General features: G+C 29.1%; 1 protein-coding gene across 1 annotated transcript in view; it reads left to right on the top strand.

Moving 5' to 3' along the window:
• Positions 1-1,907: 1,907 nt before the first annotated feature.
• LOC129988206 (uncharacterized) overlaps positions 1,908-16,359 on the top strand; it is a 116,962-nt gene continuing 102,510 nt past the window's right edge. Inside the window, exon 1 of the mRNA XM_056096369.1 lies at positions 1,908-1,999. The gene's annotated coding sequence lies outside the window, so the exon portion shown is untranslated. The remainder of the gene's footprint in view (positions 2,000-16,359) is intronic.

Below are 16,359 nucleotides of genomic sequence, written 5' to 3'. Positions count from 1 at the left end.
GTTGTTTCTAATGGCACTTGTCATAGACTTTAGAAGTCAGTGATTTTAAGCCAATGGTGCGTCTCTTGTTTTTCAGTAGCTCCATCTAGGATCAAGAGTATGACATAGCTACACGCGTGCGGCGGACTTCACTCATCAACAGATAGCAATTTAGACCTGAATCAGAGAACGATCACCCCTGATCCAGTACCCCCAGTGGTATTACTCTCGACATGGAGGACTTTGTGACCACGACAGATTTATACATGCGCCAGCCACCAAACACAAGGTTTGAACTCGCAACCCAAGGGACGCAAATAAGGAAACATATAAAACTGGAAGTCAAAATGAAATTGATCCGGTAGAGGTTTTCTTTGAGTTATTCTTATTTATTTACAAATAACGATTTATTTAAATCTTTTTCGTGATTTAAGAAGTTATATTTTGTGTTTTTACTTTTGCTGACACTTATTTAGTTTATAAGGGCTAACATAAGGACTTTAGGGACTTCATAAGGGCGTCATAATACTTATGAAGAAAATGAACTTGTAATTCACCATTTTAAACCTTTGCACTCGGATGGTGACTCTCGCTCACCATTTAAGATGATGCATCATTTTCACAGTTTATTTTTTTTAATTGTTAAAAATACCCACAAAATGGTAAGAAGATGTGAAAAATAATTCGGGAAAATATAAATTAAAACAATTATGTAATTTATTTTTCGGAGCAATGAACAAGTCCTTGTCTTAAATGAATGAATATGCATCGAATTACTTTTACGAGTGCAAAGGGTTAAACTTGGTAAAAGTAAATGGGAAATTGTAAAAATAATAAATAAAAGTCCTTCTACAGTTCATTGAACATATCATTTTCGCCATGAAAATCGAATTGCAGATAAAACGAGAAAAAATCCCCAAAAAGCTTTTTCTCCAAGAGCTGAATGCTGAATTGTTAAACAGATTCGCAAAACACTCCAATGAAGTGCACTGAATTTAAATGTACAAGTGGAAAAAAAAAATTGAAAAATCTGTACTGAAGCTGTTCGTCTTGTTGCGGGTAGAATTCACTCAAGAATTTGCGGATAGAATTCATTCAATTCTGACTGATTCTCTTCAAGGTAAGTATTTTGACTTTGGGGAAACATAATTTTTGCAAATGAAAGTAAATGTAATGTTTTTTTTAGTCAGATGGTAAAATTAGCGAGTGAAGAGAAATGTAAGAGTAATTTAAATCAAGGAATGTGAGAGCTAACATAACACATGGGGGGGGGGTTCCATCATGATTAAGGGTTATATAGTGTAGTATATTGTTATGAGGGAGAATAGAACCTCGGACCTTGTGGTTCGCTGCCGAGTAACAAGACCACAAGACAAAAGCAGTTGCCCGTGTTTCGTAGCTGTTATCTGGCTTTATAAGCTTTTCACCACAGTAGGAGGCTTTTCACCACATTTTGAGGTTATAAAATTTTACTTTTTTGTTTGTTTTATTATGAATTTACTAGAAGTGATATTGTTATTTATGTTTTGTAAATTAATAAATTATTTTATGTAAAAATAATTTACATATAACTTATTTCTGGGTTATTAAATCAATTTCAAATTTTGTAATGCATGTGGATCATTTTCACTTTGAGTCACTGTATGCTTGCAGATTCCTCATAAATTAACCTTTTTTGCAATGAAGATTACATTCTTAAAAGCAAGACTGAGATTCTACTACTATTTTTCCTGCCTACTTTAATAGCGGATCCCTGCAATAATATTTATTGAAATTTATTCTGTTTTCGAGTATTAATAGAATTTTTAAAAGAATCGCATCAAAATACACTTCGAATTACTAAGAAGTATTAATTTACTTAATTTTGAGGGTGCCTCTTACTCGTATATTAATTGAATGTATAATTTTTTTTATAGGTTCAGCCATTCTTTCTTACCAAAAAATTCTGAAAACCCGGAATGAAATTTTATTTTTTAGCCAGCAAAATCTGGAAAATTACGTCCTATTGAATCCGTTTCAGGTAAATTAAGATGGTTTTTTTTTATCATCTACTGCATTGTGATATCAATCCATATAAATATACACGAGTAAAAAAAATCGTATATGTGTATCCTAACATGTCCGTTACTACAATTCAATCAGGTGATTTAGGCATCAGCTATCTAATTAGATTTATCCCTTCATGATACATCTTAACTGTAGCAGAGAATGGACTGTGAATCATATGTGTTTCGCGCAATTGGAAAGGTGTTAAGAGTATGCAATTTGTTCTTCAGATGCAAAAATGGCTACATCAAACGCCTAGGTAGGAACCCTTCATTCCTATCTAACAAAATTTTGAAGAAAACATCCCCAATGAATCAACTCCGGTATCCATATCAATTCTATAAAAATAACATGTATAAAAAAAATTTGTGTGTGTATGTCTCATAAAATATTCGTTCCTACGATTCAAGAAGGCGATTTTGGAATCAATAATTAGATTACCCCCTTTTTCATTGCATCTTAATTGTAGCAGACAACAGATAATCTCATTAGAAAGCAAATATGAATCACAGGTAATTCATGCACTAGGCAATGTGTTAAGCATGCGTAATTTGGTCTCCAAATGCACAACCGACTACTTCAAAAACCCAGCAAAGAACCCTCCATTCGGCAGCCAACAAAATCTTGAAAAATCACGCCCCGATGAACCAACTCCGGTAAAACGAGATGCCTTTTGTATTCTTTTGATCGTCGAATAAGTGCTACACAAATCCATATAATAATAACATGTATAAAAAGCTTTTTTGTGTGTTTCTTAAGCGTGTGTATTTTGCTCTCCAGATAAGAAAAGTTATCGATAGCTCTCCGATAAGCTCACCTGAAGAGGAAACAAACACGGCAAGGATTCCTGCAGCACTTGAGAATGGGTGATCGCGCCGGGCCGAACTATTACTGGTTATCTTGTCACAGTGTGAAGGAGATTGTTTTTTGCACTGGACTTTCTCTGTGCCTTTTGTTTTCCTCGATAGCGTCCTGATCGACTGGCACGCAGAACTGGCGGCGCCGCCGATGCGGTTGCCTTATTACAGCGCCCAGAGGTAATGGGGGGATGATCAGCGAATTGAGTGACAATCCTCGAGAGGAAGATAATGGAAAGACACAGAGATTGGGTTTCAAGAGCTGTAAATAGTGTTGTTTCTTTCTAATTAAATGTTTATTTTTAGACCCGATATATTTGCTGAGATGTTTATTGGCGGATTTTAGTCGGAGCCAAGGGGTCGCGATTGCTCAAGAACAGATTATATTGGGTTTGCACTTCATCCCCAAATGTTAAAAAAAAAGATTAAATTTTTTTTTCAAAAGCTTGTAATTGTTTTAGGATGACTTTATACGTTAAAAAGAAGCAATTAAATGTTTATTTTGCTGGTAACCTTAACTGCATCAAAGAGAGAGAAAAAAAATTATCTGCTAGCTTGAAAGTAATTTGACATGTTAGCTAAATTAAAACTTTAAATGTTTTTCTCTTTTCTTATCTATCTACCTTTGGTAATCAGTTGATTCGTCGGAAATAATAGCTGTTAAAAATTTCAGTTCTGTTAAAGATGAACATTTATGACCTTCATGGTCTTGTCCAAGGTCAAAAGTTTTTATGCAAGGAAGGAGAGGAGATTACGTTTTTATTAGAAAATATGCGAGACAGTTTCAAGGAGACCATTCCTATTGGTTTTTATTAATGAAAGGGCCTGAAGGTTATAAAAAAATCACAACTCAAGTAATGATGTTATTAATCAACATATATCAGAAGAAAATTTGATAAAGAATTGATTTAAATAAAAATCAAACTTGTTAAATTATATTCATTCCTAATTTTAAAACAATTACTTTATGTTCCATTTCTCTTCATGCAAGTTTTGTTTGTTTATTTATTTATTTCCTTTTGAAAAGAAGTGCATATAAAGTAATATAAAAATTAAACATTAAAAGATAAAGTGTTGTGACTAGTTTCAAAATAAAATCCATCATTCAAAAGTCAGTAATCAAAATCGATTCATCGAATAATAAATAACTATATATAGTTTTCATACAAAAAATCTTTAAATTTATTTTCCATATTTTAAATTTTATAGCCATAACATTATTCCCTAAATAAATTTAAGCAATTTCCAAACTTTACGTCTCGTTTTCAGAAAACAAAGAAACGAACCACACGTTGCAATTTATCCAATATCAAAATATTATAAAAACTATATTATCATAATAAATAAATAAAAATTATATATTTTGACCGTTTGCACTCGAATATCTTCTCTCAGTCATCATTCAAAACGGTGTCCATTTTGACATTTTATTTATTAATTTTTTTTTTCAATTTTAATTGCTAAAAATATCTACAGAATGTTAAAAAGATGTAGATAAATTTTTCAGGGAAACTCAACTTAAAATTGTTGCATGTATTTGTGTAATAAGCAGTTCCATGCATTAAGTGAATAATTATGCATCAAATTATCTTTCCGAGTCTAAAAAGTTAAAACTTGTTAAATTTCTAAAAATATGGGAAGTTATTCTGGATTATAGATTATATTTAAATTTTTTTTTTAAATTTGAATAACAAATTATGTTACTTCACTGTTGAATGTATTTGATGAACATAATTTTTTCAAATAACATTTATAAATGGAAAAAAAAAATTGAATTAACAAATAATTAAATCTTTTTTAATCTTCAAAACTCGTTAGATTATCTGAGAAAAAGTAAAATATATATGCTATCACAGAATGCTGACAAGAACACTTCGTGCCCGCTTAGTTTTGGAGCTCATTGCACATTTTACAAATAAATACAGTTCAAAATAAGACAACGTGCAGTTAAATGACATGTACAGTTAGTTACATTTACATTGTGATTCACAAGGGAAATGTAACCCACTCTTCACATGAATTCTTTTCGTAAATCTAAATTCTCCACTATCATTTATTATTCTTGAAATAAATAGATGAATCCCAACGTTTTCATGATGAATGAATGCACTAAGATGTTTGAATGTTAACTAAGATGTTTGAATGTTAACAGTGAAAACATTCTTGAGGTATGTGATTACATTGAAAAATCAATTTTGGGCAAAAACAGCGAATATTTTTTATTCACTATTCTTAAGTTCTGAAAATTTGAAATTTATAAAACCATTTGAATTTTGATTCTACGTTCATTCTTTGAGAAGTTTCAAACATTTTTTCTGCTTCCAAAATTTTAAGTTTTAAAGCTATTTTACATATTTAAATGTTATTTTGTCAAATTATTGATTCTGGTGAAAATCTTCAATCGAAAAATCTAACAAACTTCAATTTTTAAGGCTTATTTCGTTTATTTGAATTCGGTATGATAATTTTTCAAAATTTTTGCAGTTCCTGGAAAAGACAATAAGAAATTTGTTCATTAAAAAAGATACCACAGTAATTTTACTCATTCAAAAATCATTCATCAAAAAATTATTAAATCATTCATTTGAATCATCATGTAAAAATGATTGAAATTCTCATGTTATTTGTCAGTTGAATCCCAGTATTTAAAAAAAGTGACGGAAATACAGATTCAAGAATAAGTTATCTGCAAAGTTTTGAACAAATCATTTTATAAGCTTCTAAGCTAGAAACTTTTGCTTCAGACTTTATTATAGTAAAATAATAATAATTATTATAATAAATAATAATTTAAAAAAACATGCTTCTTCAAAATTTTGAAGTAATTTTGACTTTTGATTAATATAATCAAAAGTTAAAAAAAAATTGTTCAAATAATTTTTAGTTTCATAAATATATTTTTAGAGTACTTTACTCAAAAAATTTAAAAAATATAAGTATTTTATAATATTTTTTAGAATTTCTTTTCTATTGTAGTCACATACAACAAATACTCAATCATAATAGTAAAATGATCAAATAAATAATTTTTCTCTCTTCATTTTTCTATTTCTCTTCAAAGTTTGTTAAAAATTTCATAATAAATAAACACTCTTCGAAAAAATCATCCGAAATAGATAAGAATAACGCACAAATTCAGAAATATCTAGAAACTACTCTCTGTTGGCGAGAATTAACGAAGATTCGTAATTCTGGACTCCGATAAAGACATTTCATCAGTAATGCCACTCCAATCTGTCAGTTTTTGAAAATATGTTACAAAACTATCTTATGATGCTTGAAAAAGAACAAAGCAGATTTAGCAAAAGAATTTTTGGCAGATACGAAACAATATTGTTTTTTTATAATGACTAATCACTTAAAACGATTTTTCAGGCATGTTTTTGGATTATTATGTTCAAATAATTTAAGTTCGTCTTATTAAAAAAAATATATACGAATTTAAAAAAAAATTGACACATGGACAAGCTTCTCCCATACATATCCGAATATTTTTTCCTACTGGAAAAATAAATATAAACATATAAACATGTGAATATATTCATTTTATAAAACTAGTTTACTAGTGGATTTGACTGTATATCTTCAATTTTCTTCTCCTAAACATGTATTCTTCTATACTTAATAGAATTTCGTTAACATTTCTGCATCTAGCGAAACGAGAAAATACGAATGATTGCATTTTACTGAATGTCCAAATATATTCAACATCTCCTAAACAATATTGAATTTAACTAAACTATGAGCACTAATTTTTTTAAGATTAGAGAAATAATATCTTATATAATAATAAATCATAAATACGACTTTTAAACTTTGAAGTTAGAAAGTAAATTAAATATTCAATTAACCAGAAATCAACTAGTTTTGCCTATTTCTCAGATGCAATTTCGGTGCAAATTATTCTATAAAAAATATTTTTGTACAGTGCCCGAAAAAAATTATAAGGACACGCGAAAAATCGCCAAATCTAGAAGCATTGTTTACAGAATCGTATGCAAATTTTTGCAGCAAAAATAGAAGTAAAACTAAAATATTTTATGCGTAAAGTAATTAAAATTTTCAATTTTAAATCTGCTAAAATTTAAATTTTAATTTTTAAACCTAAATGAAAACGGAAAAAAGTATAAGGACATTGCTTTTTCTCCAGTAATTATTTAAAAATTTGCATATTTGAAAGCATAAAATGACAATTCCGAGTTAAAAGATTCATTTGTGAAAAGAATTTCCCATTCGGCGACTTTCAGTATGAATTTTTAAACGATGCCCAAAGGAACTCAATTTCTGACTCTGAAAAAGGAAAAATTGTTGCTTTTCGAGAATGTGGATTAAGTGGATGGAAAATTTCAAAAAGAATCAAGAGATCTAAAACGGTGGTTTATAATTTTCTAAAAAATCCTGGAATGTATGGTATGAAAAAGTGAACTGGGAGACCAGAAATTCTCATTCGTCGACAAAAAAGAACGATTGTAAGGAGAGCTTGCGAGAAAAGAGAAGCCGCAAATGAAGTTAGACAAAATTTGAGTTTACCATGCTCAACAAGGACTGTTCAAAATGTTTTGAGTAAACATCCTCAAGTTTCTTATGGGAAATTTGTGTCACGCCCCCCTCTTACAAATCATCATAAGGAAAGAAGAGTTTACTTTGCCGAAAAATACATTTCTCTTGGTCAAAAGTGGGCTGATGTAATTTTTTCGGACGAAAGAAAGTTCAATCTTGATGGACCTGATGGTTTTCGTTATTTTTGGTATGATCTGCGAAAGACCAAAGAAGTGTTTTCCAGGCGTCAATATGATGGTGGCTCGGTTATGGTATGGGGCGCTTTTGCGGCAAATGGAACCACTCCAATTGTATTTATCAACCGTAAAATGAATTCGGACAGGTATGTTGATATGTTAGGAGAAAGTTTGTTACCTGAAGCACCACTAATTACTTCAGGGGACTATATTTTTCAGCAGGATAATGCTTCGATACACGTTTCTACGAGTGCAAAACTCTGGTTTGAAGCTAATTCTCTAAATTTACTTGATTGGTTGGCGAGAAGTCCCGATCTTAATCCAATCGAAAACTTATGGGAACTTCTAGCCCGAGAAGTTTATAAAAACAGCACACAGTATCAATGTACTCAAGATCTTGTCGTCGCTACCAAAGACTCTTCCGAAAAATTATCTGTGGACATTTTAAAAGATCTTTCAGGATCTATGACCTCTCGGCTTTTTCAAGTGATTGAAAAAAAAGGTAGTTTTCTTGATTATTGAAACATTTTTTAAGTATTTTAAACATGTCCTTATAATTTTTTCCGTATTTCCTTTAATGTTAAATTTTGTAAAATCAATATTTTGAAGCTAAATTATGTTTTTTATGTGGTATAAGTGTTATCACAAAATTATGCAGCAGAAGTAAGAAATATAAAAAGTTCATTTAGGTAAAATGGAAATAAAGCATATTTTCATGCAATTACGTGTTGTCCTTATACTTTTTTCGAGCACTGTACTATCTTAATTAAAAATTTTAACTTGAATGATATCGATTTCGTGCGTTTATTTCATCAATTTTAATTATTTTTTTAAAAAAAAATCAGTAAATAATGCAATAGATAAAGCTCATTTTGAAATACGGAAATTTATAGATACTCAGATGCTAGTTAATATATTTCCTTTATTTTTTTGATATTTTTGTTTTATTTTTTGATATTTTAATTAAGTTTTTATCCATTAAAAAAATTCAAAAGTTTCTTTATTAAAAAACAAGACTACAGACAATAAAAATATTTTGTGAGTCATAATATTTTCAGTAAAAATTATTCAAATAGATATATTGCAATTCCTTCGAGCACTAATATCAAATAGATGTTTGCTTTTTCGCAAAATAAAAATTTGCTCACTAATATTGAAGTACAAACAAAACTTTAAAGAAGTTTTTGGAAAAATTAACTAAAATGTTATTTTTTGATAATGAAAAATATCTTATTCCGAGCAACGATTGTATTACAGCCAGTCTCTATTAATAATCAAGACAAATGCATGTGTATTTGCGCGAACAGTATGCAAGGCCAGAGAATTAGACCTTAGAGTATCAAATTTAGAACTCATACTCATTGGAAGATGGAAATGTGTATTTCAGAGCGAAATTAAAATTATTTAATTAATTAAATTATTAAATTTATTTTTAAAAAAATTATTACAGTTTTAATTAACTAAAAAGAAAACAATTTTTTTCGTCACGACTTCCGAAAATATTACAGTACTGCAGTAATTTTTTCATCATTACAAAAATTTTTAAAAAAATTCTTTTTCGTGATCACAAATTATTTGCCATGTATTTTTTATACATTGTTAATTAATTTAAGAATATTTTAAGCAATTTTTACAATATTTTTTATTGCTATAAAATTCAAAGAAAAAAAAATCACTTACATTTTTGCTACAATCATTTCATTTTACATTTTGTTACGTTTTTAAAAAATATATGAAAAATACAGTTTATTTTCTCATATTAGGTAATTTATGGTTAAGGCAAGCTTTTAATAATATTGTTGAAATTTTATTGATGCTTTCAAATAAAGTTAAACTCTAAAAAAAGTGAAAAAAAAAAATCTTTTTCAAATTCAAATTTTAAGTGAAATGATAGGTATAATTCTTTGTTCTTTATTTAGCGCTGTAAACCGTGTGTATGTTTTTCAATGTTTGTTAATATTTGAAATTCAAAAATACCGATCAAGTCATTCAGATGGAGCTAAATAAATTATTATATCTGAAAATGAAATGAATTTAATTTAATTAAAAGTTCAGCAGTCTTTAATCTCGGGAGAAGCAGATGTCGGCGGTGGCTAATTACTTTTAAAGCACTAATTAACGCAATTACAATTATGCTCAAAATAAGACAATATTTTACCCGTATTATAGAATACGTATGACTCTTGTCTTCAATTCTCCGAAAATCAAAATTTGAATTAATTGAAATCCTTCACCATTTCTGTTAGAGCAAGATAAGACCAAGACGTCTACGAAAATTAGTTTAGAAGAGAGTGGCCCACGTGCGGTATATCTTCTTAGTGCTTGCTTTCAAAACAAAAAATAAAAATTTATTGCGCATGTAAAAAATCCAGTGCTTTCTTCATACAGTATTTCTTTAATTTGAAATAATGTAATAATGTATAAAAATTCAGTTACATAATCAATAAAGTTTTGTCAGTCTACAGGTCAGACACACCTGACCAATAACTACCAATTTTAGAACATATATACCCTAGAGGGTGGAAACAAGCACCTCAGAGAGATTTTTTTTAAATTTAATAAGAATTTTTATTAATTAAAAATTAAACTGAATTTTGGAATTTTCCCCCGATAACTTCCGAAAATATTATCGCATAAAAATAAATTTTTTACCATTTCAAAAATTTTTTTTAAAAATTGTCTTTTTAATTATATCAATTTAACAATAATTTGAACTTTTCCTGAATTTTGGCAATCTTTGAAATTATTTTTTGTTTGCCTAATTTCCAACAATAGATTACATTGTTGGCGTGTATTTCAAACCTTTTTCGTTATTTCATCAGCTATCCATCTGATCGCGTGATTTTTGAAGACTAAAAATTGACTTGAATTCAAATTTGCCGAAAACTTGAAGTCAACACTTCGCTCCGTTAATTAATAATTGGAAATGAAAAATGTTATTAGAAATGTTCTGGGAAAGGCTCGCTATGTCACCAAAAAGTCCATTTAATCATAGGAAAGAAGATATGAAAGAAAACAAGAAATAGGTTTCAAACATCTTCATGTTTTTCCGTCACATCAAATAACAAGTGGAATTTAAAAAAAAACATATATGGATCCGACATGTATCATTTAACAACCTTAAAAAAAGTGAATAATCTGGACGAACAAATTGGTCATCAAAGGCGGCTAGTTTCAAAAAAGCTATTTTACTATGCTAATGACTATATTTTATTCTATGATAAGAAACAAAAGAAAACAAACATAATCTGAAATTCATTGTTTTAAATTGCTAACTACACGATGTAAACCCATCTTATTATATTTTGTAACTTCTGCTATAAACATACATCACAGTCATGAATATATTTATTTCAACACATTCAACTCCTGCCATATCACACCTAAACTCGTTTAAACTCCTCCTTCGCTCGTTTTTTTCTTTCACTTTTGACCCTCTGTTTGCACGTTTTGTTATTAATCAGTGCTAATTGCGGAACGAGAATTAATTTCGTTGGAGTGGGCGGACGATCCGTTTTTTGAGTTGTTCTCACCTCACCGCGGTGTTCTATTTTCCTCCCACGCTCTTTCATGCCGTAATGACAGCTTTTGCCAAGATTTCATCGATGTTTGGATACAGAGAAGGCGAGGAAAAACAAAGGCAACCGTCTTTGTTATAGTTTGTTAAGCATTAAAAATTCGCTTTCGTAAGTTTTTGGTTTTTTTTTTAATGCATCGAATTAACTGATTAAGAAAGAATAATGTGTTTTTGTTTATTCATAAATAAATTGAGGTTCAGTTATTATCAAAAAAACAGGATTGAATTTATTATTATGATTATTATTTTACTTTTTCTTTATATAAAGTACACAAAATAGTAATAATGAATTTGAATTCCAGATTTTGGCCGCAATATGAAAAACACATTTTTGAAATTACACATTACACTGCGAACGCGATAACTAAAAACACTTGAATCTAAAAATACAAAATTTGACATTTGGATCTTTATAGGAAATTGGCTTATTTCTGTCAAGTGAGCGAAATCCATTCATAAGAAGACTGTCTGCTGTCTGAGTGAAATTCAATACTTTAATTGTAGATAGATGAAATTGATTTTACATTTTTAACATTTAAAGTGTAGATTTGCACCAAATTTTGAATGAAATCTGTCAGAAGTTTGTCCGTCTGTCGGTCTGTGCATTTGCATGCATGTAAATGGGACAACATCAAAGCGCAAAGTCTTACATAAATGAAAGTTGATATGGGATCTTATTACTAAAGTTATAGTTATATGCCAAATTTTGACTTCATTCTCGGAAAAAAAAAGGCCGTGGTTGTTCGTGAGCCGAGGGTTCCAAGTTCGATACACAATTCCACCGAAGAGCCGTCGTTGTAAGCTGGTCTTGTTCACGTTACATGCATTGAGACTAAATGTCCTCCCGCATCGAGGCCAAATGTGTGGTATGGAAGTTTGGAGAGGAGGATGCTAGGTCTGGTGTCGTCCCCTTCATCTGATTTCGGTTCAAAATTACTAGACACATTTCATAATAACCACAGTGTTGTTTTAAAACGGGATGTAAATATAGCTAAACTAAACTCTAGAACAATAGGTGTCCAAAGAGAGATACTTTTCTTTTTTTTCGCTATACTACTAAATACAAAATAATCATGAATCGACTCGAGAAATAAAAACCCGAGTATTTATAGCGCTTACTCCTTTGTCCAAGGTACACAATGTTTATGGATTGGCTAAAGGAATAGCACCTTTTTTAGAAAGTGTGCAAGAAAGTTTCGAGGGGATTATTTCCTGTGGTTTATTCTATGATTTATTGTTCTAAGCTTTCGCTGAGATTTTTCCTTTCTTCAGATTCTCAGAATTTGAAATTTAATTTTCTATTTCGGTTGAAGGATTCGGATTTTTCTACTTCGGTTCCCTTTTCATTTATAATGGGGGTTCGATGCCAATTGTTTTAAAATTTAGCAAATCTTAGCAAATCACTCAGCAATTGTCGTATATAAATGTGAAATAAAAGGTTTAGAGAACATTTAATCTGGTGTGCAAAAAGTACTTACTAAAAATAGGAACGATAAAACTGAATGTACAATGAACAATAAATCATTTTAATATTCGTAGGAACATTAATATTCTGTTATATAATAAATATTTCCTTTTAAATGCATTGATTTGAGACGACGAATGACAAAGATTTAAATATAAACAGTTTAATTGCAGTATTAAGTGAGGAAAAAAATTAATATTTGCTACAAATTGCCATTTTATTTTCTTATTAATAGAATATATATTTTCGAATTATGGTTTCAATTATTAATGTTTTCACTTCATTTTTCCTTATTTTCATATACTTTCCGCTTATTTTTTTCCCATCCCTGTAAAGGATAATTCCCATGTATTGAAAATTTGTACCAAAATGCTTCTTTAACTCAAAATTAAGTGGTTTCATCGAGCATAGCTATAATTTTTACCATTCTTTAATTTTCAAAATATTTTTGTTTCATTCTTAAAAATAACGAGAGTATGTATCTTTTTACCCTTTGCATTTGGAAAAGTAATTCGGTGCATGATTATTTACCTAATACAAAGACTTGTTTATTGCTGCGTACCCTTCTGTTCTCAATTTCTTACCCTTGTGTAGTTATTATTATTATTTTTTTTACAATCAATAATAAAAAATGAGTAAATAAAACGTCAAAACGGTGCACCGTTTTGAATGGTACCTAAGAGGAGAAATTAGATTGGAAAAGGATTAACTATAACCCAAACTTATAACAAGTTACGAATCAATTTCAAACTTTGAACCAAGTTTCAACTTTCCAGGGTCGGTAAGACCCGCTCAAATCTCGTACTTAATGTTTAGTTGATACGACTTGTGTGAGATAATTTATTTCATGACGATATCACTATATAGAATATCTGATAAAACTAACAGATTAAAAAAAAAGTTGAATGACGAATGAAGGTGATTTGAAACATGTACAAAACACTGGTTTTTTACTGATTAAATAAGGATAAAACAAACTTGTTTAATCACACACATAAAGTGATTATCTCCTGAAAATCCAGGATATAGGATGGTGATCTCATTAGTGTTCCTTTTGAGAAAAAAAAATTATTATCTACATACTACTACATAAAAATTAATATCTGCATTATTATCTACATATCTTTTTAATCTAAAGAATATAACATGTGCATATTACAAAGATGTTACTTACTATTATTGTTATGCTGTTATTATTACTATTAGCTGTTACTACAACTTAGCTGATATCAGAAAGTATAAAATGCTGTGTCACTAAAAAAATATTACATTTAATGCTTTATAGTTCTCTGGGGTATATTTTAACCACCTGCAAAATATTTTTTATGGGGGTTAAAAAAAGAATTTTATATTGATAAACAAGACAATCAGATGATTAAAACTGATTGGGCTACCTTGATAGCTCATAAATATACTGTCTATAGTTAAAAATAATTTAAATTAAAAAGTGGTAAATATGCTTACCATTGCCCGTTGACAATGTACGGGTTTTCGTAACGACATTAGGTTCCAGCATTTGGCATTAAATTTTAACTCCTGCAAAAGTTTTCAGAAACGAAACACCACTGTGTTGCGTTCCTTATGTATAAAATATTCTTATATCTAATTATCATTATTTGTTGTGGAATTTATTTAATTTAAATTCACCATTTATTTTTAAAAATAAATCAAAACTGTAATACACTTGGAGATTTAAAATTCGGAATCTGCCTCAATGATTTTATGCATATTTTCACTCCGTTTTTGATGTATTGATTATTTGAATACTGTAGTTTATGACATTTTAGCTTATTTCTTAACGAAAAACGTGGCTAAGATGTTATCAATAAAATTGCATCAGATTGCAGCAGTTTTATTTTTATACAAAGCAGCGATCCGTCCACCAACCTAACAAATGCAAAATGAGCTTCAAACTTTAATATAAGATATTACTGAATTTGAGATCCGAGCAATTCCATGATTTGTAACTAAAAAAACTATATGAAATTGTTTTAAACTACCTAAAGTTGAATGATAAGCATTTTTTACCAAAGAGCATCCGATGATATTGAGCCCTTAACGCTCAGTGGTAAATATGCTTAACACCTGAAAGTTTCCCTGAAATGATATCCGATGATATTGAGTTTAGTTTTCCCTGAAAGATCTCTAGTTAGTATATTTACCGCCCCTGATTTCAAAAATTAAACGACAAATTAACGAACTTTTGAAGTTTGATTTTACATCATCAATTTATCATATAACCCTAAAACTTTTTATTTGATGTCCCGGAATTATGCTCTAAAAAAGATTTAAGTAATTAATTCCTTACCTGCAGTTTAAAGATGTTAAACATATAACTTAAACGAGTATTCAAAATTGACTAATCAAAACTATGTTTTTGTACGGAAACTCATTGAATTAACTTATAAGATATTATCTCATCTGAAATCAAATTTCTTTTGCTTTGATTACAGTTTTATTCGCATTTAGAGTAACAATATAATCCTCAAAAATAAATATTTGAGTGGAAACAATAAATTCAAAAGTTGAATATTTTTATCGAAATTATCTGTTTTGACTAAAGTTTTAAATTCAGTTGTTTTATAACTGCATTTCTTCACAAAACAATAAAAATAAAATTCTTCCATGAATGTGCTATAAAGCAATGAATATTTAATTAAACTTTAAAGCAATAATTTAATAAAGCGATGAATATATTAATGCACATTGCTCATCATTGCAAAGTAGTCTTAAAAACAAAACTCAGACGAATGGGAACAGGACAATAGGAATAAAGCGCTTACAAAATGACACATAAAACCTGGATAGGCATGCCAAAGGAAAAAAAAGTAGTGCACGGAAGTCTGGACAGGCTTTATATTTTCTGACGAGAAAAAATTTAAATTAGGTGGTTGGAGCGACTGCAGTATTATTATCACGATTGGAACACTAGAGAATGTATTCTTTCGCACGGAAATTGGCTAGTTATTCTATAATGATTCGAAGAATGACAGGATCCCAGCAAAAAGGATACTTTTTCTGCCCATAAAAGTTTTACAGCAATTTTTCGAACTAAATCCCCTTCTGATCCCCGTTGTAAAAGTTTAATTACGAAAACTATAAATCATTAGAATAATTAAATTTGAACTTATCATAATAAATTTTTTAGAAAAACGTTAATTCTAGATTTATTTTATTATTATTTCTATTTGCTTTTTTATTCTTTAATTTTTTTTTCTTCGTTTAATTGCGTACCTACAAAAAAGAACCTACAACAAAGGAAATATTTTGCGGAATCATGTAAAAATTTATTGAACATGTACTAAATAATAAATTAATATAATAGCAGAAATTTCATAAATTTATTTTAAGGTGACTTTATATGTCAAACATATTAATTTTAATTTTTAATTTCGTGTAAGAATAAGGAAAGAAATCTTTTAAAATAAATAATTTTCTTATGCATTAATTTTACTGTATAGATTTATTTGGGAATGTTTCAGTTAATTTTTTAAGTCAAATCATTTAAAAAATATGAGTGTAAAAATTATATGTAATAAAAATGTTTTAAATAATTTTGGAGCAATTTTGAAAATACTTAAGCCTTTTTACACAAGAATGTAAAGAAACCACAAATCATTAATCGTTTCAATGCAATAAATAAGACATTTGTCGAAGGAACTAATATAAGTATAAGCTTTCATTTATGTTGATTATCAA

This window comes from Argiope bruennichi, chromosome 10 (genome assembly GCF_947563725.1).
Source record: "Argiope bruennichi chromosome 10, qqArgBrue1.1, whole genome shotgun sequence".
Lineage (NCBI taxonomy): Eukaryota > Metazoa > Arthropoda > Arachnida > Araneae > Araneidae > Argiope > Argiope bruennichi.
This window is presented reverse-complemented; position numbering and strand designations above follow the sequence as displayed.